General features: G+C 42.5%; 1 long non-coding RNA gene across 1 annotated transcript in view; it reads right to left on the reverse strand.

Annotated features, from left to right (window-relative positions):
* Positions 1-14,123, reverse strand: part of LOC142652522 (uncharacterized) — a 165,270-nt gene extending 151,147 nt beyond the window's left edge. The window contains exon 1 of the long non-coding RNA XR_012847866.1: positions 13,947-14,123. This is a non-coding gene — a long non-coding RNA (uncharacterized LOC142652522). The remainder of the gene's footprint in view (positions 1-13,946) is intronic.
* Positions 14,124-21,541: the final 7,418 nt, after the last annotated feature.

The raw sequence follows: 21,541 nt of genomic DNA on the forward strand, positions 1-21,541 counted from the left end.
CGTCAAAAAACTCGGCAAAATACCCCGTGTGAACATAGCCTTACAGTATAGGTTTTTTCAATTTGTTCTAGCATACAAATGTATACATCAGATGTACAGCTCACATGTGGTTACGCATATTTCTATGTGCATCACCCAAAACAATATCAGACAGAAAAATGTATTATATATTAAAAAAAAATTTATATAATGTATGACCCCTAAAGTTTGCAATACCGAATTAGACTGTTAGTGATAGTGTTAAACTATCACAAATTTGCAGCGGATATTTCTAGAAAGTGTTTATTTTCAAATGAAATAAACTAAAATGAATGTAGAGCTATAAAAGGAAAAAAATGTGTATGAATTAGTTGGTAATCATCTATTTGGTAAATACACTGTATCATATGTGTGTGAAAGACAATAACATAATAAATATAAAATCTTAAAATATGTTGTAATTTAATAAACCGTTTGTCCCCATAAAGACTATGTTATTGTGTTTGAATGCGTTTAGATTCAGTATATTTAACCCATGGATTCTTACCATTTGATTCCTGCATACATTTTTGTGCAATATTGTAGCACACAAGTACTGACCCAAAAATACGCTGGTAGGTGTCCGCAAACATTCAAGACCTATATGCAGATTTATTTAGCTTGCTACTAGACTAAAAATCTTGTGGATGTGTACTGAATTCCCAGAAATCCAAGGCAGGACCTCCTATATTTTTAATGAGACATCTTACTGTACTATATATACACACACACACACACACACACACACACACACACACACACACACACATACATATATATATATATGTATACACACATACACACACACACTTTATATATTACATTTTACTTAAAACTAATAATAGCATAGATAAAACCCAATGTTATTGTAATGCACAGCTCAAATGCGTATATCTTTAACGGACGCAGCTCATTTTTCTGTTTCTAACATAAAAAGTTTTTTTTTTTTTGTTTTTTTGCTGAAGTTGCTGTGTGAGGTTTTGCTTTTTTTTTATGTATAGGGGTTTATATTTTTTTTGTAACTATAATTTTGGGTTTAATATATATTAAGATTTGTAACTGAAATGCGTAAAAAATTTACATCCGCCAATGTGTTTATGTGGTTTTTGTCATTCTCTGGAAACCATGAAATATGTTTTAAATTTAGGAATATGTTTAGTGGCTATATAATATATGTATTTTTTTATGTGCTATGATTTTTATTTAATAAAAACAGTTTTTAGTAAAACTAATAGTGTTTATTCTTTACTTTTCATGTGCTTGTTTGTTTGTTTTTTTAAACAAATTATTTTATTAAACTTTGTATTTTTTTTGGTTCCACAAGAGGACTTTTGCTTAAAGAGGCTCTGTCACCAGATTTTGCAACCCCTATCTGCTATTGCAGCAGATCGGCGCTGCAATGTAGATTACAGTAACGTTTTTATTTTTAAAAAACGAGCATTTTTGGCCAAGTTATGACCATTTTTGTAGTTATGCAAATGAGGCTTGCAAAAGTCCAAGTGGGTGTGTTTAAAAGTAAAAGTCCAAGTGGGCGTGTATTATGTGCGTACATCGGGGCGTTTTTAATACTTTCACTAGCTGGGCGCTCTGATGAGAAGTAACATCCTCTTCTCTTCAGAACGCCCAGCTTCTGACAGTGCAGATCTGTGACGTCACTCACAGGTCCTGCATCGTGACGGCCACATCGGCACCAGAGGCTACAGTTGATTCTGCAGCAGCATCAGCATTTGCAGGTAAGTCGATCTTACCTGCAAACGCTGATGCTGCTGCAGAATCAACTGTAGCCTCTGCTGCCGATGTGGCCGTCACGATGCAGGACCTGTGAGTGACGTCACAGATCTGCACTGTCAGAAGCTGGGCGTTCTGAAGAGAAGAGGATGTTATTTCTCTTCACAGCGCCCAGCTAGTAAAAGTATTAGGGTATGTGCACACACACTAATTACGTCCGTAATTGACGGACGTATTTCGGCCGGAATTCCCGGACCGAACTCAGTGCAGGGAGCCGGGCTCCTAGCATCATAGTTATGTACGATGCTAGGAGTCCCTGCCTCTCTGCAGGACAACTGTCCCGTACTGTAATCATGTTTTCAGTACGGGACAGTAGTTCCACGGAGAGGCAGGGACTCCTAGCGTCGTACATAAGTATGATGCTAGGAGCCCGGCTCCCTGCACTGAGTTCGGTCCACTACTTGCGGCCGAAATACGTCCGTCAATTACGGACGTAATTAGTGTGTGTGCACATACCCTTAAAAACGCCCCGATGTACGCACCTAATACACGCCCACTTGGACTTTTACTTTTAAACACACCCACTTGGACTTTTGCAAGCCTCATTTGCATAATTACAAAAATGGTCATAACTTGGCCAAAAATGCTCGTTTTTTAAAAATAAAAACGTTACTGTAATCTACATTGCAGCGCCTCTCTGCTGCAATAGCAGATAGGGGGTGCAAAATCTGGTGACAGAGCCTCTTTAAACATTTTAATTGTTATCCTTATAATGCATTTGAATACCTACAGTATGTATGCTTTTTCATGGGGCCTTTGAGCTGGGGGAAGGGCTGAAACGTTGCACATACGTATGGGGGAATAAAGTATTCAGCTTTTAATCGCTACATTTTTTGGAGTGCTGCCAGTTTCTATATTTTTAGATAGATAGATAGATAAGAGAACTTTCAAAGGAATAGGCAGCACTCGGTTTGATATAAATTATACTTTTTTTCACCCATTGTGATGCGACATTTCAGACCCCATCATGGGCCTTTGTCAAACATCTTGGTCCTTTCTCATTTAACAGTGTGTCGAACAAAGTAATAAAAGGGTACTGAGTACAAACAAATAATCAAATCCAATGTATACAAAATACAGTAGAAATTACATAAATACATCAAAATTCATATTAAATGTTCTCCCTAAAGGGTCATAAAGTGCCAAGTGCAAAAAGAGTAAAAAAACAAACCAAGTATAATATATCTCCCATTTTTTGGTACATTTAAATTATCATTTAATTTATATCAATTATTATTTTTGCAAAAATGCAGAAAAAAAGCAGTTTCGCTGCAGTTTTCTATTTTTATTTTTTTACAACATACACGATCATCATAAATAATGCTATAAATTTGTTTTTCAGGTTGTTACAGTCAAGAGGATACTAAATATGTCATATTATTTTATTTTGGGACTTATATTTGATAAAGTTTATTTATTGTAACAAAAATTTGCATTTGTGTGAATTTTTTCTACAAATGTTTTTGAATTTAACATGACTGCATTTTATTAATTTTACCTTCTTTTTAATCCCATAGGGGATTTTTTATTTAGATTATTTAACTTTAGTGTACTGGTATATATCTATATGCCTATGTACTGATAGTACAGATAGTACAGAGGAAGTTGTTAGGGCATACCAAAGAATGACCTAACAACTGCCCTAAGTAGATTATGATACTATCGATAAATGCCCTCTCCATTGTACTACATGGCCTGATTCATACAAGAGTTGTATACGTCCGTATGTCTGTGTGCTGTGCGTGAAAACAATGGACAGCACATGGACCTATGGGGCTACTCAGATATGCGTGAGTTTTCACACAGCGTGTTTCTGTTGCGTGAAATTCAATGCATGTCCTATTCTGGTGCGTTTTTGCGGATCACGCGGCCATTGAAGTGAACGGGTGCGTGAAAATCACGGACAGCACACGGACTGTCTGGACAAACCAATGATAGATAGCTCTTGGAGCATGTGCATTGGTATGTTAGCAGAACTGCTGGGGTTATGACGTTCTGTGGACATACGCGGTTAGATTTGCTAGACGCCAGAATATGGCCCGTCCCGCCACAGCCATTTTCACTTTTCTTTTTCCCTCCCCATCTTACAAAAGCCATAACTTTTTTCTTTTTTCATCTATATAGCCGTATGAGGGCTTGCTTTTTTCTTTGTGGGACGAGTTGTAGATTTTCACGGCACCATTTATTGTAGCATATAATGTAGTGGGAAACTGGAAAAAAAAAAAAATCTTTGTATGGTGGAATGGGAAGAAAAACGGTGATTCTTCCATTTTTTTTGGGGGGGGGGGGTTTGTTTTAACAGCATTCACCTTGCAGTAAAAACTGCGTTTTACTACTTTTACAAGGAAAAAGCTGATTGTTAAAAATAATATTTGAGTTTAGTCTACATGTTCTGAGAGCCATAGCTTTTTTTTTGCGTTGATTGAGCAGTAGAAGGGCTTATTTTTTGCGAGGCGAGCTGTAGTTTTATTCAATTTTTTTTCTACTAAGAAAAAGCAGAAAACCAATTGCAACGGAAGCATTACCATTCAATTCAGGAGCTATACATTTTTTATTTTTGCGTCGACATAGCTGCATGAGGACTTCTTTTTTGCGGGACAAGTTGTAGTTTTTAATAGCTCCATTTTGGAGTACATAGAATTTATTGGCTAGCTTTTTTCGGTGGTAATATATAAATATATTTAAAAAAACACACAGAAATTGATGCCGTGCACCGTGTGGTATAAATAACATAACTTTATTCTGCAGGTCGTTACGGTTACGTCAATACCAAATTTATATATTAAAAAAAATATTTTCTACTACTTTTGCACAATAAAAATACTCTTTTTTAAAAAAGGTATTTGTTTTGTGTTGCCATATTCTAAGGGTATGTTCACAAGCTTAATAAAAAATAGAAAACAGCTCCTGATTTTCAGCCGTTTTTCAATTAACTCGCGTTTTTCACTGCTTTTCTTACAGCCTTTTTGGTGCTGTTTTTCTATATAGTCAATGAAAAACGGCTCCAAAAACAACTCAAGAAGTGACATGCACGTCTTTTTCTTTTTGTGTTTTAACGTGGCCGTTTTTATAGCTGTATAAATTGTCTGGCTCTGTTATTATGTAAAGTCTCTAGAAAGGAATCAAATTAAAAACAATAATATACAGAACACGTATAAGGGCCTGTTCACATCACCGTTCATTTCCGTTCCGGGGTTCCGTCTGAGGTTTCCGTCGGGTGAACCCCGCAACAGAAAGTGAAAGTGAAAGCATAGCTTCCGTTTCAGTCACCATTGATCGTAGTCGACTCCGCTATTGATTCCGTCGGAAAACCGGAAACCTGTCGGAATGGTGACAAACGGAAACCATTAGCGATGTTTCCGTCACCATTGAGATTAATGGTGACTGAAACGGAAGCTGTGGTTTCACTATCACTTTCTGTTCCGGGGTTCACCCGATGGAAACCTCAGACGAAACCCCAGGAAATGAAAGCGAACGGTGATGTGAACAGGCCCTAAGGCTTCGTTCACATCTGCGTTGTGGCATCCGTTTTAGTGGATCCGTTAAAATAAAAACTGACAGACTGACTGAATGCAACGGAAGGTAAAATATGTTTGTTTTTGACGGATCAGTTTACCGGATCCATCAAAAAAAACTGACTTTTGTTTCAGTTTGTGTCAGTTTGTCATCAGTTATACTCCGTTTTTAAAGGATCCGTTTTTATCTTTGCATCTTTCTTGCTTTCATTTTTAGTCTGCGCTCGTGCAGAAAAAAAACGGATCCGACTATGCTATTGTACCTCTGGTTTCCGGTGTCAGTTTGTGTCTGTTCAGGGACCCGTTCTGACGGAAAGCTCTGACGGAAAGTCAGAACGGTACCCCAATGCAGATATGAACAAAGCCTAACTGATACAAACGGATGGCATATCAGTTTGTATCCGTCATCCATTGAATTCAATGTTAAAAAAAAACGGAAAGCTAATTTCCAATCAGGTTTCAGTCATTTTTGACAGAAACAACAGCACAGCAGACTACGGTATTTCTTCGTTCAAAAAAACGGAAACCTCACGAAACGGAGCCTAACTGAGCACAACTGAAATCAATGTTTTTTTTTATGGAAAAGTTAACTTCCGTTCTTGTTGTCCTCTGACGGATACGCTAGAACGGAAGCCACAACGCAAATGTGAACGCAGCCGTAATCACTTTTTGTTAGAAAAATAAAATCTTCAGATTTTTTGGGATTATTGTAGAATATTTTAAAATTAACTGAGCGCCCCATAAAATAAGTGAGAAATTGTGAGAATAAATTGTGACGATGGAAATTTCATATGTATCTTATTATCTTATGACAATCCGTTACCAGTATACCTATTATAATATTTTTTCACAATTTATTAAATTACCAAATACATTGAGCAATCACTAAAAATTAACCCCGTGAAGACGTAGCTGTATAAGGCCTGCTTTGAGTTGTACTTTGGGGTATGTTCACACACAGTGACTAAAAACGTCTGAAAATACAGAGCTGTTTTTTAAGCCGCTTGCGATTTTCGCTGCGTTTTTTACGGCCGTTTTTTTTTTCAACTTCTGTTTTTATTTATTTATCAAATGTGAATGACAGAGAAATAAAACATTTCACGACTCTGTGATACACAGTTAGGACATAGGAGCACGAATGAAAATTATACAGACATAGAGAATACAAAAAAAGGCCTCGTTTACACGAGCGTGATATACCTGCGTGCGACGCGCGTGCTTTTCACGCGTGTGGTACGCACCTATATTAGGCTATGGGGGCATGCAGACAGTCCGTGAGTATTGCTCAGCGTGAGTGCGCTGAAAAAACTCACGACATGTCCTATCTTTGTGCTCTGTTCGCGCATCACGCACCCATTGAAGTCAATGGGTGCTTGAAAACCACGCATGCCGCACGGAAGCACTTCCGTGCGAACTGCGTGATTTGCGCAACAGCTGTCAAACTCTGAATGTAAACAGAAAAGCACCACGTGCTTTTCTGTTTACAAACATCCAAACGAAGTGTCATAATGATGGCAGCCGCGCATCATACACTGATGAGACACGCATCTGTTAAGTACCTTTTGCGCACGCAAAACGCAGCGTTTTTTGCGTGCAAAAAACGCACACGCTCGTGTAAACCAGGCCGAAAAAGAGTGAACCGGAAAAGAGAAGGGAAGAGAGGAGGTTTTACGGCCGTTTTTGGAGCTGTTTTCAATAGAGTCAATGAAAAACGGCTCCAAAAACGTCCCAAGAAGTGTCCTGCACTTCTGTTTCGCGGCCGTTTTTTACGCGTAAAAAAACGCAGCGAAAAACGCTCCGTCGGAACAGAATGCCGTTTTCCCATTGAAATCAATGGGCAGATGTTTGGAGGCGTTCTGCTTCCGATTTTTCGGCCGTTTTTCGGGCGTTTACGGCCCGAAAAACAGCCGAAAATAGGTCGTGTGAACATACCCTTAATTGGTTGCCATTTTATGGCACATACTTATTAGCATTGGGGCATACAAAGGGTAAGGGTATGTTCACAATCTAAACAAAAAACGGCTGTAAAATACAGAGCTGTTTTCAACGGAAACCAGCATCCGATGCTCAGCCGTTTTTTATGCATCAAGCGTTTTTTGATGCGTTTTTTACGGCCTTTTCTTGAGCTGTTTTTCTATTGACACAATGAAAAACGGCTCCAAAAACGGCTCAAGAAGTGACATGCACTTCTTTTTTACGGGGCGTTTTTTTTAAAAACGTCCGTGTAAAAGACGCCCTGTGGGAGCGGAACGCCGTTTTTCCCATTGAAATCAGTGGGCAGATGTTTGAAGGCATTCAGCCTCCGTATTTTTAGGCTGTGTGAACATACCTTATGGGGATGTGCACACGATAACGACCATTACGTCTGAAATTATGGAGCTGTTTTCAGGAGAAAACAGCTCCTGCATTTCAGACATAATTGCTCGTACTCGCGTTTTGCGAGGCGTCAATTACGGGCGTAATTTTGAGCTGTTCTTCATTGAATTCAATGAAAAACGGCTCAAATTACGTCCCAAGAAGTGTCCTGCACTTCTTTGACGAGGCAGTCATTTTACGCGTCGCCTTTTGACAGCGACGCGTAAATGACAGGTCGTCGGCACAGTACGTCGGCAAACCCATTCAAATGAATGGGCAGATGTTTGCCGACGTATTGGAGCCGTATTTTCAGGCGTAAATCGAGGCATAATACGCCTCGTTTACGCCTGAAAATAGGTTGTGTGAACCCAGCCTAAATGAAAAGGCTTCTCTGATCTCCAGTGTTAGGGCTGATTTAGACGACCGTTAATTGCGTCCATGCAGTTCGCGTGGTTTTCACGCGGCACGCATGGACCAATAGAAGTCTATGGGGCAGTACAGACAGTCCGTCCTTTTTGCGCAGCGTTTGTCCGCTGCGTAAAAAGCGTGGCACGTTCAATATCTATGAAATCAATGGGTGCGTGAAAACCACGTCACTTCCGTGCGAACTGCCTGTTTCGCGCAACAGCTGTCAAAAGGATGAATGTAAACAGAAAAGCACCACATGCTTTTCTGTTTACAAACATCCAAACGGCGTGTCATAATACTGGCTGCTGCGCGAAAAGCACGCAGCCGCGCATCATATGCTGCTGCCACACGGAGCAGGTAAGTGGCTTTTGCGCAGGCAAAACGCCGCGTGTTTTGCGTGCGCAAAAACGCCACGGTCGTCTGAATCAGCCCTTAAAGCGAGGCTTCCCCACTACTGATCCCGCACGATCAATATGACCCGATATTTGTTGGCAAGACATTTAAAAACGTTACTAGACTGCCCTTTCTGGCGTTGTGTCTGCTGCAAATTTGAACAAGTTATTTGGTTAGTAGATCAAGACAGTGTTACTTCAAGGTATTCGGCCTCCTATGCTTTTGGCCCTAAAGCGTGTGAATGCTTGAAATAGGAATATCAAATTCATAACCCCACTGTGAATTTACAGGTTGGAGTGATCATACAACCTGTTCTCATCCACAGCACCTAAGACAAAACCGCAACAAGATCGCCCCACATATGAATACAACTTTACAAATCTTTACAAAACAAAAATTTGAAGTCAAAATCAGGAGAAAACGCAAAGAAGAGAAGACGTATAAATCTTTCCATTATATTTCCCCTGTGTTTAGGGTCCAGTCCTGGTTTCGGGTTTAAAATACTGAAGCAAAATACTGATCATATCTGCAATGTGTGAATGAGGCCTAATGAATATCCATAGTTTGCCAAACACATTCAACAATGTCCACACAAATCCGCAACGGATTTCATTTTAGAAAATTCGCAGCTAGTACAGTAGCAGCAGAGAGGATGAGATATGAACAAATCTCATCCACACGTTGTGTAAAAAATGCGCCAAAAAACTTTTCAGAAATTAACCTGTGGTGTGCATTTTTAGGCCTCATGCACACAGCCGTAGACATCTGCACGGTCCGTGAATACAGGAACAGACGGCCATGGACTGTCACGCCATTTGCGGGCCGTGGTCCCTTTATAAAGTATAGGACCACGGTCCGCAAATTAAAAAAATAGGACATGCTCTATTTTTTTGTTTGTCATTTATACGGCCTGGACACTTACACACAAAAATACTGGAAGGTATCCGTGGGACAAAGAAATTAATGGATCAGTATTTTTATCCGCATTTATTACAGATCCATAAAAATTACGGTCGTGTGCTTGAGGCCTTAATGCGCAGCATGTTCATTTATGCTTCGGAATTGCTGCTTTCCTTTTGCGAGTTTTTCCCATTGAATTCTATGGGGAGTTAAAACCTGTAACAAATAGCAGATATTTACATTTTTGCAGCAGAAAAGTTGTGATTTTGCGGGAAAAAAAAATAAATAAATCGCAACTCATAAGAAAAAAATATATAGTTACCCAGATCTCCATGCTTCTGTGTCCAGCCCGGCCTCCAGAGATGAGGTTTCATCCTATGTGACTGCTGCAGCCAATCACAGTCTACGGAAGTCACATGGGATGAAACGGCATCCAAGGAGGTCGGGCTGCAGGACATCAGAGGGACACTTCACCATGACGACAGGTAAGTATAGGCTTTTTTTTTTTTACCTGCTGTTTTCCGCAGAGGACATTCCAACCAAAAAACTGCAGCACAATTTGGTGGGGTTTTTTTGGGAAGAAATTCCCAGCAGGGACCAGGGCGGATATAATGTGTACTTTTACGCAGCGTATTCGCCCTGTGTGAACACAGCCTAAAGCCCTGCTGCAACATAAGAGCAGGGTCAAAAGGGTTTTTGCCCTCCCATCATTTTGGAAATCACTGTTGGTCTGAGCTCACAAATTCCACCAATGTGGCCTTCTGATATGTTTCTATGACAGATCATTTGTGGCTGTATTTACCATAAGGCTGGATTCACACGAGCGTGTGCCTTTTGCGCACGCAAAAAACGCTGCATTTTGCCTGCGCAAAAGACACTTGACAGCTCCGTGTGGCAGCATCATATAATGCATGGCTGCGTGGTTTTCGCGCAGCCGCCATCATTATGACACTCCATTTGGATGTTTGTAAACAGAAAAGCACGTGGTGCTTTTCTGTTTTCATTCATCCTTTTGACAGCTAATGCGCGAATCAAGCTGTTTGCACGGAAGTGCTTCCGTGTAACATGCATGGTTTTCACGCACCCATTGATTTCAATGGGTGCGTGATGCGCGAAAAACGCTCAAAGAACGGACATGTCCTGACTTTTAAGCAGCGGACCAACGCTGAGTAAAAATCACGCACATGTCTGCACGGCCCCATAGACTAATGTAGATCCGCGCAACGCGTGTGAAAATCACGTGCGTTGCACGGACGTATATCCCGTTCGTCTGAATAAGCCCTAACACTGTATAATAAATATATGCAACTTGTTAATTATATATTAGGGCACATTTACTAATACGGTGTATAGAGCTCAAGTTTGTTACACTGTATCAGTGCAGGAAATCCTCTGAGCTGAACAGCAGCAGCTCAAATCTCTGTCTTTGCTCCAGGCTGATAGCTCTTTCCTACACTGCTATATCCGGTGGACAGTAGAACGAAGTCCTCTGAATGTAAACAAGAACATTTCCATTTACTGGCTTTATTTGATATTAAAGAGAATGGACACAATGTTCATGTTGGCTCTTAAAAGGCCTTATTGACCAGCTAATTTTTTTGTTTTGCTTCTCTGCCTTTCCGCAGCCACAACGGTCTTATTTTTTTTATTGACGTTGCTGTATGAGGCCTAGTTTTATGCGGGATAAATTGTATATTTTTTGTGCGCAGTTTGGGGTCACAAAAACTTTACTGTGTAAGTTACATTTATTTTTGCGGCATAATCCCGTTCACGTTTCACACTAAATAACCTCTTTAATGAATTCTTCAGGTTATTACGGTCGTGTAGATACCTAATATGTGTAGCTTTTTTGTTTTTATGTAATGTATGGGCAATCTAACATATTTTATGCTAAATAATGACATTTTGGACATTTCTTTTTTATTAGTTTTTTTGGTTACAATTTTTTATTTTAATCCCATGAAGAGACTTTTTAACAACATTATTTTTTACCTACAATGTATTAGCATACTCCTGTATACTAATACATTAAACTGTGTCACCATGACACATAGTGTGCCCTAACAGCAGACTTACAGAACAGACAGCCCTGGGGTCCTTTCGATTGAACAGGGGAGTTCCCTTTGATAATGCCGCTGTCACAGACCGCGACAATTAAAAGGGTTAGGGTATGTTCACACGAGGGCGTCCGTAACGGCAGAAATTACGGGGATGTTTTCAGGCTGAAACATCCCCGTAATTTCAGCCGTAACGGCATGTGCAGGCGCTTGAACGCCGCGTCCATTACGGACGTAATTGGCACTGCTATTCATTGGAGTCAATGAATAACGGCTCCAATTACGCCCAAAGAAGTGACAGGTCACTTCTTTGACGCGGGCGTCTATTTACGCGCCGTCATTTGACAGCGGCGCGTAAATTACGCCTCGTGTGAACAGACAAACGTCTGCCCATTGCTTTCAATGGGCAGATGTTTGTCAGCGCTATTGAGGCGCTATTTTCGGACGTAATTCAGGGCAAAAACGCCCGAATTACGTCCGTAATTAGTGCGTGTGAACATACTCTCAAACAGCTGGGGTTATAGTTTCTTTCGATCCCAGCTGTATTTACTAGACTTCTCTAAGTTCGGGAGATGTTAGTTACAGTTCCTACTTCGAGAATGAGCTCTCATTGGCCTTTTCTACAGCGATGCCAAAAGACGTCGCTGTAGATTCTGGACCTGCACCTCCTGCCGTAAAAAGACAGTGGGCAGTCGAGAAGGACTTAAATGAGAGAGCTATTATACCCAAACAGCAACCGAAAATATCAAACACAGAAAATGTAATATCTGACAGACATCTGCCTTCGGTTGGCATCTGTCACAATCTTTTGTGTCAGGAAAAGGGGCCAGCACAATAGATGGTTCTCGTAATGCTGAATTTGCTGTATCTTGTACTGGGAACGATGGCCACTTATATTGTACCTATTCTGAAACGTTGGAAGGTATGCATCTCTGTACTATAAGGGGCTCACGCAGGTGGCACACTTTTCTTCCAGTCATCACTTCCTCCTCTCTGGTCACTTCTACCCCCTTCCATTTACCTCCAGCCACCCCTCTCCCCTCCTCATCTCACAGTCCCAGGATCTCATACTGGCAGCAGCCGGGGGCGGGCCTCTAACAGTCCTGAAAGTGTTCGTCAGTGAGGTAGGGGGGGGGGAGAAAACTGCACACAGAGAAGCAGTATGTACATGTTCACACTAGTCACGCTTACGTTTCTAAAGGATCAAAATAGAATCGACACCTTTCATTTGTATCGGCGTTGACTTTAATGGTTAAAATAAGGGAATGCCAGGTTTATGATTTTGTAGAATAGTGTGGCATGCAATGTGATTGCACTTGCCATCAGAAAAATCCTCTTATCAAAATCAATTGAGATTTTGATGGAAACATTTTGAAACAGAATAACGTAGAGAAAACACCAGTGTGAACATAACCCTAAGCTGCACATTTTTCAGGGTGTGTGTATTGCAGGACAATTAGGTAAACTGGTGATGGAGGATAAAAACAGGAAATATTGGGGAAACCAGGTGAAATGACAACTCCGCCCCAGGGTCCCTGAATGCCTGATGAACAGGTACAATGGTAATATAGTTGAATTAGGAATGTTTTCGGATGCAGTGTTGTAATAAAGTATGCGAGTTGTCTAGAACAGAGTGATGAACTTAGGACTTCATCCAGAGGGAGTATAAATTGTCAGTGTAAGAGGAGGGTTAAAAGCATGATTGTTTCCAGAGTGCAAGCTAAGCACACCCAAGTCTGCTAGTGATCCTCCAGCGCTGTCCTGGCAGCCACCATTCATTCCAAAGCTTGAAACTGAAAGTGGAAACACGGAAGTTTCGGACAACTAGAAAAGCCCATAGGAGGGACATGGACACATTTTGGTAATGCTTTTCATCCATGGCATGTTCACACAGTTACAGCTGCAGATAGTGTCAGTGACCGGAGTCACAAACTCTAACATGGACTCTATTAGGATTAAGCCACTTGTCCCGGACACCTCAAGATGACTACAACTTCATATACCCACCTTCCAGACCATGGTAAATGGTAAGCAGCGTTCTATGTGTGCCAGGCTTGCACTCAAGTACTCCTGGCTTGGCATAGCCCTTATCATATGCAGCCTGCAGTGCCCAGAAATAGTGCTCACAATATGCCCAGGTATAGTCTTCAATACATGCAATTAGTAGTGCCCAGGTATAGTCTTCAACATGCAAGTAGTGGTGCCCAGATATAGTTCCCACCACATGCAAATAGTGGTGCACAGATATAGTTCCCACCACATGCAAATAGTGGTGCCCAGATATAGTTCCCACCACATGCAAATAGTGGTGCCCAGATATAGTTCCCACCACATGCAGAGTAGTGGTGCCCAGATATAGTTCCCACCACATGCAGAGTAGTGGTGCCCAGGTATAGTTCCCACCACATGCAAGTAGTGGTGCCCAAATATAGTTCCCACCACATGCAGAGTAGTGGTGCCCAGGTATAGTACTCCACACATTCAGCCTGCAGTGCTCTGTTACAGTTCTTACCTTATGTAGTCTGCCATGTCCAGGTGTAGCCTCACCACCTGCACCCTCCAGTTCCCAGGTGTAGTCCTCACAAGATTCCACTGGTGATGTTTGGGCATAGTCCTCACCACATACAGCCTACTATGTTAAACGCAGCTTGTGGTGCCAAGGTATAACCTGTCGCCTTCACCACAACTCCTTCTCCTCATACAGTCTGGATGAAGTGTGTTTCCCCAGCTTCCTCGTTGACCTTTTATTCTGTGTATACCTGGGATTTTCCCACATTTTCATAACGAAACTTTACCTCCTACCCTTTATTGAAAGCAGTTTGTGTTGATGGGAAATCAGATTTCGAAACGATATTTAACACATTGTGCAATGTGCTAGTTCATATGTATGTGTGCAGGCTGTAATATCAGCTCAGAGAACTGTAGATATAATGTATAGGTGCAGTGTATACTGTAACATCAGAGAAATGTAGATATATGGGTGCATTATATTATGTAATATCAGAGAACTGTGTGTATATATGGGTGCATTGTATTCTGTAATATCTTAGAATTGTAGATATATGGGTGCATCGTATTCTGTAACATCAGAGAAATGTGTGTGTGTGTGTGTGTGTATATATATATATATATATATATATATACACACACATGTGCATTGTTTTCTGTAATATCTTAGAACTGTAGATATATGGGTGCATGCTATACTGTGATATCAGAGAAATGTATAAATATGGGTGCATTGTATTCTGTAATATCAGAGAACTGTAGATATACTGTCTAGGTGCAGTGTATACTGTAATATCAGAAAAGTGTGTGTGTGTGTGTATGTATATATATATATATATGCATTATATTCTGTAATATCAGAGAAATGTGTATAGTACAGCGTAGTCTGTAATATCAGAGAAATGTGTGTGTGTGTGTGTGTGTGTGTATATATATATATACATATACATGGGTGGGATTCAAATGTTTAACATTAGGTTTCCTACTTGGCTGATATACGTGCGGCATAGGAACTGTAGATATGTATGTGTACAGTGCATGCTTTAATATGAAAGAACTGTAGATATCTGGGTGCATTCTATTTTGTAACATCAGAGAACGGTAGATATATGGGTGCAGTATATACTATTATATCATAGCACCATAGATATATGGGGGCACTGTATTCTGTAATATCAGAACTGTAGATATGGACATGCAGTGTATGCGGTAATATCGGAACTATAGATATATGGGTCCATTGTATTCTGTAATATACGAGAACTGTCGATATATAGATATATGGGTGAAATGTATTTTGTAATATGAGTGAACTGTAGATATGTACATTCAGTGTATAATGTAATATCAGAAAACTCTAGATATATGGTTGCATTGTATTCTGTAATGCCAGAACTGTAGATATATGGGTACAGCATATTCTGTAATATCTGAGAACTGTAGAAATATGGGTACAGTATATTCTGTAATTTTAGTAAACTGTAGAAATATGGGTGCAGTATATTCTGTAATATGAGAGCACTGTAGATATATGCTGCAGTGCAGTCTGTAATATCCGAGAACTGTCAATTTATGGGTGAAATGTATTTTGTAATATGAGTAAACTGTGGATATGTACATGCAGTGTATGCTATAATATCAGAGAACTGTTGATATATGCTGTAGTGTAGTCTGTAATATTAGAGATCTGTAGATATAAGCAGGGGTGGGATTACAATTTTTAACAGGTCTCCTACTTGGCTGACAAAGATATACGCAGGGCCACCATCAGGGGGGTATTAGGGGTAATACTGTAGAGGGCCCGGCCAAACTTAATTGAAAGGGGGGCCCGGCAACTGCCGCGACTTGCCTTTGGTAGAAAAAAACAGGCCCCTGCAATGGGGCCTGTTCTTTTCACCAAAACAATGCCGTGAGCTGCGGGCCCCCCTCTCGTCAAACACCGCCGTGAAACACTGCCCGCTTGCCGACCGGCCGGGCGTGCCGGCGCGCAACCCGCACCACAAGAACATCGCCAAACTACTGGCAAGGACAGCCACACAGGGAGAGCGGCGCACAGACTAGTTACCTGCTGGCCCGCCTCCTCCTCCTCCTCCAGAGCGTAGCTGCGTAAGGAGAGGGGGAGGAGTCCAGTTGTTGCGCGGCGGCAGGAGTTCTACGATCCCCGCCATTTTCTGGAGCCTGGAGGTGAAGGACTGGACATCTGGACCGAAGACATCGCCTGACGAGGACTGGAGTGGGAGCCAGCAGCTCTTCTGACAGTGAGTAAAGTGTCTCAAAGTGCTGATCATGTATGGCCCTGTTCACACAGAGTATTTTGCAGGACGAAAAAATCTGCCTCAAAATTCCTTAAAGAATTTTGAGCCAGATTTTGACCTGCCCACACTATCTTGCCGCGTTTTCTGCTGCGTTTTTTGCCTGCGGCGATTGAGGACAGGAGACAAAAAACGCACCAAAAAAATGCATTTTCTGCCTCCCATTGATTTCGATGGGAGGTCAGAGGCGGAACCGCGGCAAGAAAGGACGTGCTGCTTTTTATTTTTTCCGCGACTGGTTCCCATTGATTTCAGATTAAATCAATGGGAGGCGGTTTTGGAAGTTTTTTGGTGCTGATTCTGACGCAGTGTCCGAGTCAATATCAAGGCCCAAAAACTCTGTGAACTGCGCCTTATTGTTAGGGCTTATTCAGACGAACGTGTAATACATCCGTGCAGCGCGCGTGATTTTCACGCGCCTCGCACGGACCTATGTTACTCTATGGGGCCGTGCAGACTGTCAGTGATTTTCACGCAGCGTGTGTCCGCTGCGTTAAACTCACGACATGTCCTATATTTGTGCATTGTTCGCGCATCACGCACCTATTGAAGTCAATGGGTGGGTGAAAATCACGCCCAGCACTTCCGCAGCAGTATAAACTATGAATGAAAACAGAAAAGCACCACGTGATGGTCTTAATGATGGCGGCTGCGCGAAAATCACGCATCATACGCTGCTGCCACACGGAGCTGTTATGGACCTTTTGCATGCACAAAATGCCACGTTTTTTGTGCGCGCAAAAAGCACACGCTCGTGTAAATCTGGCCTTAGGGTAGGAACACACTAGGCATGAACACTGCGGATTTTATGAAACACATTTTATTGTGGAAAATCCGCAGCGTATTACAGTCGCAGCAGAGTGGATGAGATTTGAACAAATCTCATTCACACGCTGCAAAAAAAATTGACCTGCAGTGTGGCTTTTTAAGCCGCAGCATGTCAATTTATTCTGTGGAATCGCTGCTCCTCTGTTGCGGAAATGCTGCGGTTCTGCCGCAAAAATCACAAATGAGAAAAAAAAAAAAAAGGTACTTTTTTACATTTAGCAGTCACATGGGATGAAACGTCATGACAGGAGGCCGGGCTGCGCTAAGAATAGAGGATCGCGTCACCTAAACTACGGCCGGGGTATGTCTAAACTTTTTTATAAATTTAAAAAAGTGCCTTTTTTTTCCCTCATTTGTGATTTTTGCTGCAGAACCGCAGCATTTCCGCAACAGAGGAGCAGCGATTCCACAGAATAAATTGACAGCTCCGTGTGGCAGCAGCGTATGATGCGTGATTTTCGCGCAGCCGCCATCATTATGACCCTCACGTGGTGTTTTTCTGTTTTCATTCATAGTTTATACTGCTGCGGAAGTGCTGGGCATGATTTTCACGCACCCATTGACTTCAATGGGTGCGTGATGCGCGAACAATGCACAAATATAGGACATGTAGTGAGTTTTACGCAGTGGACACACGCTGCGTGAAAATCACTGACAGTCTGCACGGCCCCATAGAGTAACATAGGTCCGTGCGAGGCGCGTGAAAATCACGTGCGTTGTACGGACGTATTACACGTTCGTCTGAATAAGCCCTAACAATAAGGCCCAGTTCACAGAGTTTTTGGGCCTTGATATTGAGTCGGACACTGCGTCAGAATCAGCACCAAACAACTTCCAAAACCGCCTCCCATTGATTTAATCTGAAATCAATGGGAGCCAGTCGCGGAAAAAAGAAAAAGCAGCACGTCCTTTTTTGCCGTTGTTCCGCCTCTGACCTCCCATCGAAATCAATGGGAGGCAGAAAATGCATTTTTTGGTGCGTTTTTTTGTCTGCTGTCCTCAATCGCCGCAGGCAAGATAGTGTGGGCAGGTCAAAATTTGCCTCAAAATTCGGTGCACTGTTCCAGGCGGCCGCAGGTGCGTGCGGTCGCGGGTTCGCGCTCGCGAGAGCGCACGCACTGGAGTTTGCGGGTGCGCGCAATCGGTCGCGTGGGCGGGCGGTGTTTGACGGCCCCAATGACGATTGGGGGGCCCGCAGCTCACGACATTCTTTTGGTGAAAAAAACGGGTCTCATTGCAGGGGCAAGTCACGGCAATTGCCGGGCCCCCCTTTCAATTAAGTTTGGCAGGGCCCCTCACATCAGTACCCCTAATACCCCCCCTGATGGCGGCCCTGGGTAGCATGATATAGTGCTGGACGGAGTACCGTTAATAGGCGGTGCCACGGTAGGGGGCCCAGAAAATTTTGCTGTATGGGGCCCTGAAATTCCTGATGGCGGCCCTGGATATACGTGCGGCAGAGGCACAGTATAGCGTGCTGCAGAAAATGATGCCGACTCGAATAATCATGTAAAACAGTTACATAGTTTGTACGGTTGAAAAAAAACACATGTCCATCAAGTTCAACCAAGGGATGGGAAAAGGGAAGGTAAACATTTCTACATATAGGAGATAATATTTTTTTGTTCTAGGAAATAATCTAAGCCTTTTTTAAAGTTACAATATTCCAAATACACCAATCAAATATTTTTGTACGTATAAGTAATATCCTTTAAACTTTCCCATTTTGTGTGGCTCCCATCCAGAATTTAGCCTGCTACATTCGCTATATTAAACCCATTTGTTACTTATAGACCTATATGTGCACATTCAGTACCATAGGTGCATGCAGCCCATGTAGTGAGACTCTGTTTTGAGAGAAGGGAGGAGGGCTTTGCGGCATGCAAAACTCAGCTTTTTGCCATAACCCCAAATACAAACATTTAGTTTACAGATACAGTATAAGGGGAGATTCACACGAGCGTTGCGTTTTTGCGCGCGCAAACAACGCGGCGTTTTGCGAGCGCAAAAACCATTTGACAGCTGCGTGTGTCATGCGTGTCTGATGCGCGGCTGCGTGATTTTCGCGCAGCCGGCATCATAGAGATGAGGCTTGTCGACGCCCGTCACTGTCCAAGGTGCTGAAAGAGCTAACTCTTTCAGCACCCTCGACAGTGAATGCCGAACACAACAGCGAAAAACCTGTAAAAAAAAAAGATAAAGTTCCTACTTACCGAGAACTTCCCGGCCGTTGCCTTGGTGACGCGTCCTTGGTGACGCGTCCTTGGTGACGCGCCTCTCTTGACATCGGGCCCCACCTCCCTGGATGACGCGGCAGTCCAAGTTACCGCTGCAGCCTGTGATTGGCTGCAGCCTGTGCTTGGCCTGTGATTGGCTGGAGCTGTCACTTGAACTGAAGTGTCATCCCGGGAGGTCGGACTGCAGGAAGGAGACAGGAGTAATCGGTAAGTTAGAACTTCGTTTTTTTACAGGTTCATGTATTTTGGGATCGCAAGTCACTGTCCATGGTGCTGAAACAGTTTAACTCTTTCAGCACCATGCACAGTGAATCTCTCCCGACGTCGCGGACCGGAAATTTTTTTGCCGGGTTCGGCCAAAACGAGTTTGGCCGAACCCGGTGAAGTTTGCCTCGGTTGTCGGGGTTCGCTCCTCGCAAAGACACTCCGTTTGGATGCTTGGAAACAGAAAAGCACGTGGTGCTTTTCTGTTTTCATTCATCCTTTTCACTGCTGTTGCGCGAATCACGCTCGTCCCACGGAAGTGCTTCCGTGTGGTGCGCGTGATTTTCACGCACCCATTGACTTCAATGGGTGCGTGATGCGCGAAATACGCAGAGTTATTGAACCTGTCGCGCTTTTTGCGCAGCAGACAAACGCTGCGCAAAAAGCACGGACTGTCTGTACTGCCCCATAGACTTGTATTGGTCCATGCGTGCCGCGTGAAAACCACGCAGCCCGCACGGACCGAATACACGCTCGTGTGAATCCCCCCTAAGACTCAAGCTTAAAGGGAACCTGTCACCAGCATTTCACCTTTTAAACCAGCAATACCTGGTGGTAGAGGGTGAAAAATCATTTCTATATTACCTATAATTGTCTGCTTAGTCGGCTCTGTAGCTTTAATATTCAGCATTGTAGTGTTCCCACACCGTATGCTAATGAGCATAAAAGAGTCAAATCTTCCTTTGAAAAGAGTCAAATCTTCCTTTGAAAAGAGTCAAATCTTCATTCCTCAAGTCTTTCCGAGTTTACCCCGCTTCCATACTTTTGATTGACAGCTCCTCGCCTTCCCCCAGCACACAAAATCCTGCGCTTGTGCATTGATGTCCTCTTCTGTTGTGTGCGCACAAATGGACACCGTATTATTACGATAAAAGGCGCGAAATGTTTGCAGACCGTTATTTACAGTCAGAGGAGTAGTTTAGGAGAGGGGATTACGGCAATAAACTTTTGATAGCAGCGGCCAGTGAGAGATAGGTAAAGTTCAATAGGTGAAATGCTGGTGACAGGTTCCCTTTAATGCATAGATATTGTGCTAGAATCAAGCCAACATGAGTACAGTTCTAGAACCAGGATAAGTACATAAATACAGCACCAGATCAGTACAGGGATCATTTGCAAAGTCAGTTTTGCCCCTGCGGCGTGAAACTACTGCTCCTAATATGGCCTGAACAATGCTAAGGATCTACTGGGAGTTGCTGTTTCACAAAAGAGAATGTTACCACCAGTCATCTTGCTATAGATTAGTGACTACAGCACTGAGGAAGTCAGAGGAAGAATAAACATTTTCAATCAATGACTCTCAGGTGACGACTTCTGTGACTGGAGTAATTTACTTTCTCTTTTCTTCTCTATGCGTGCGAAAACTTCTATACGACTTTTTCCGACCTCGACCAATCTCTACAGTTTGGCGCTCAGATGTCTTTGGCTCTTCGCTATTCCAACACATCCGAACCTATGAACTAACACAAATTCCACACACTGCGTCCCTGAATCTAATAGCACCATACACTGTGCCCCCTGAATATACCGCCACACACTGTACCTCTTAATATAACAGTGCTACATACTGTGCGCCCTGAAAATAAAGTGTCACACCCACAGTGCCCAATAAAAATACAGTCACATGCAGTGGCGTATTAAGTAGACCATAGGCCCTGAGCTGTTACCCAAACTTGGGCCCCTCTTCTCCACCGCCACCCTGCCGCGCCATAACTATTGCTAACACTACCTTTTTGCGCAAGCATTAACAAATGGGTCTTACGATCCCCCTTTCACAGGGCTGTGTCCCTACATACTGACAGTATCACACTGTGCAGGGACACATCCTCCTGACAAGGGGATTGGTAACACCAATTTTTCTATCAGTCCTGGACTGCACAAAGACTTTATGTGGAATACAAGGATTTCCTATATTAAAGATTTCAGGAGAGGGGACAGATTCTCTACAAATCCAGTGA

Source organism: Rhinoderma darwinii, chromosome 5, assembly GCF_050947455.1.
Source record: "Rhinoderma darwinii isolate aRhiDar2 chromosome 5, aRhiDar2.hap1, whole genome shotgun sequence".
Lineage (NCBI taxonomy): Eukaryota > Metazoa > Chordata > Amphibia > Anura > Rhinodermatidae > Rhinoderma > Rhinoderma darwinii.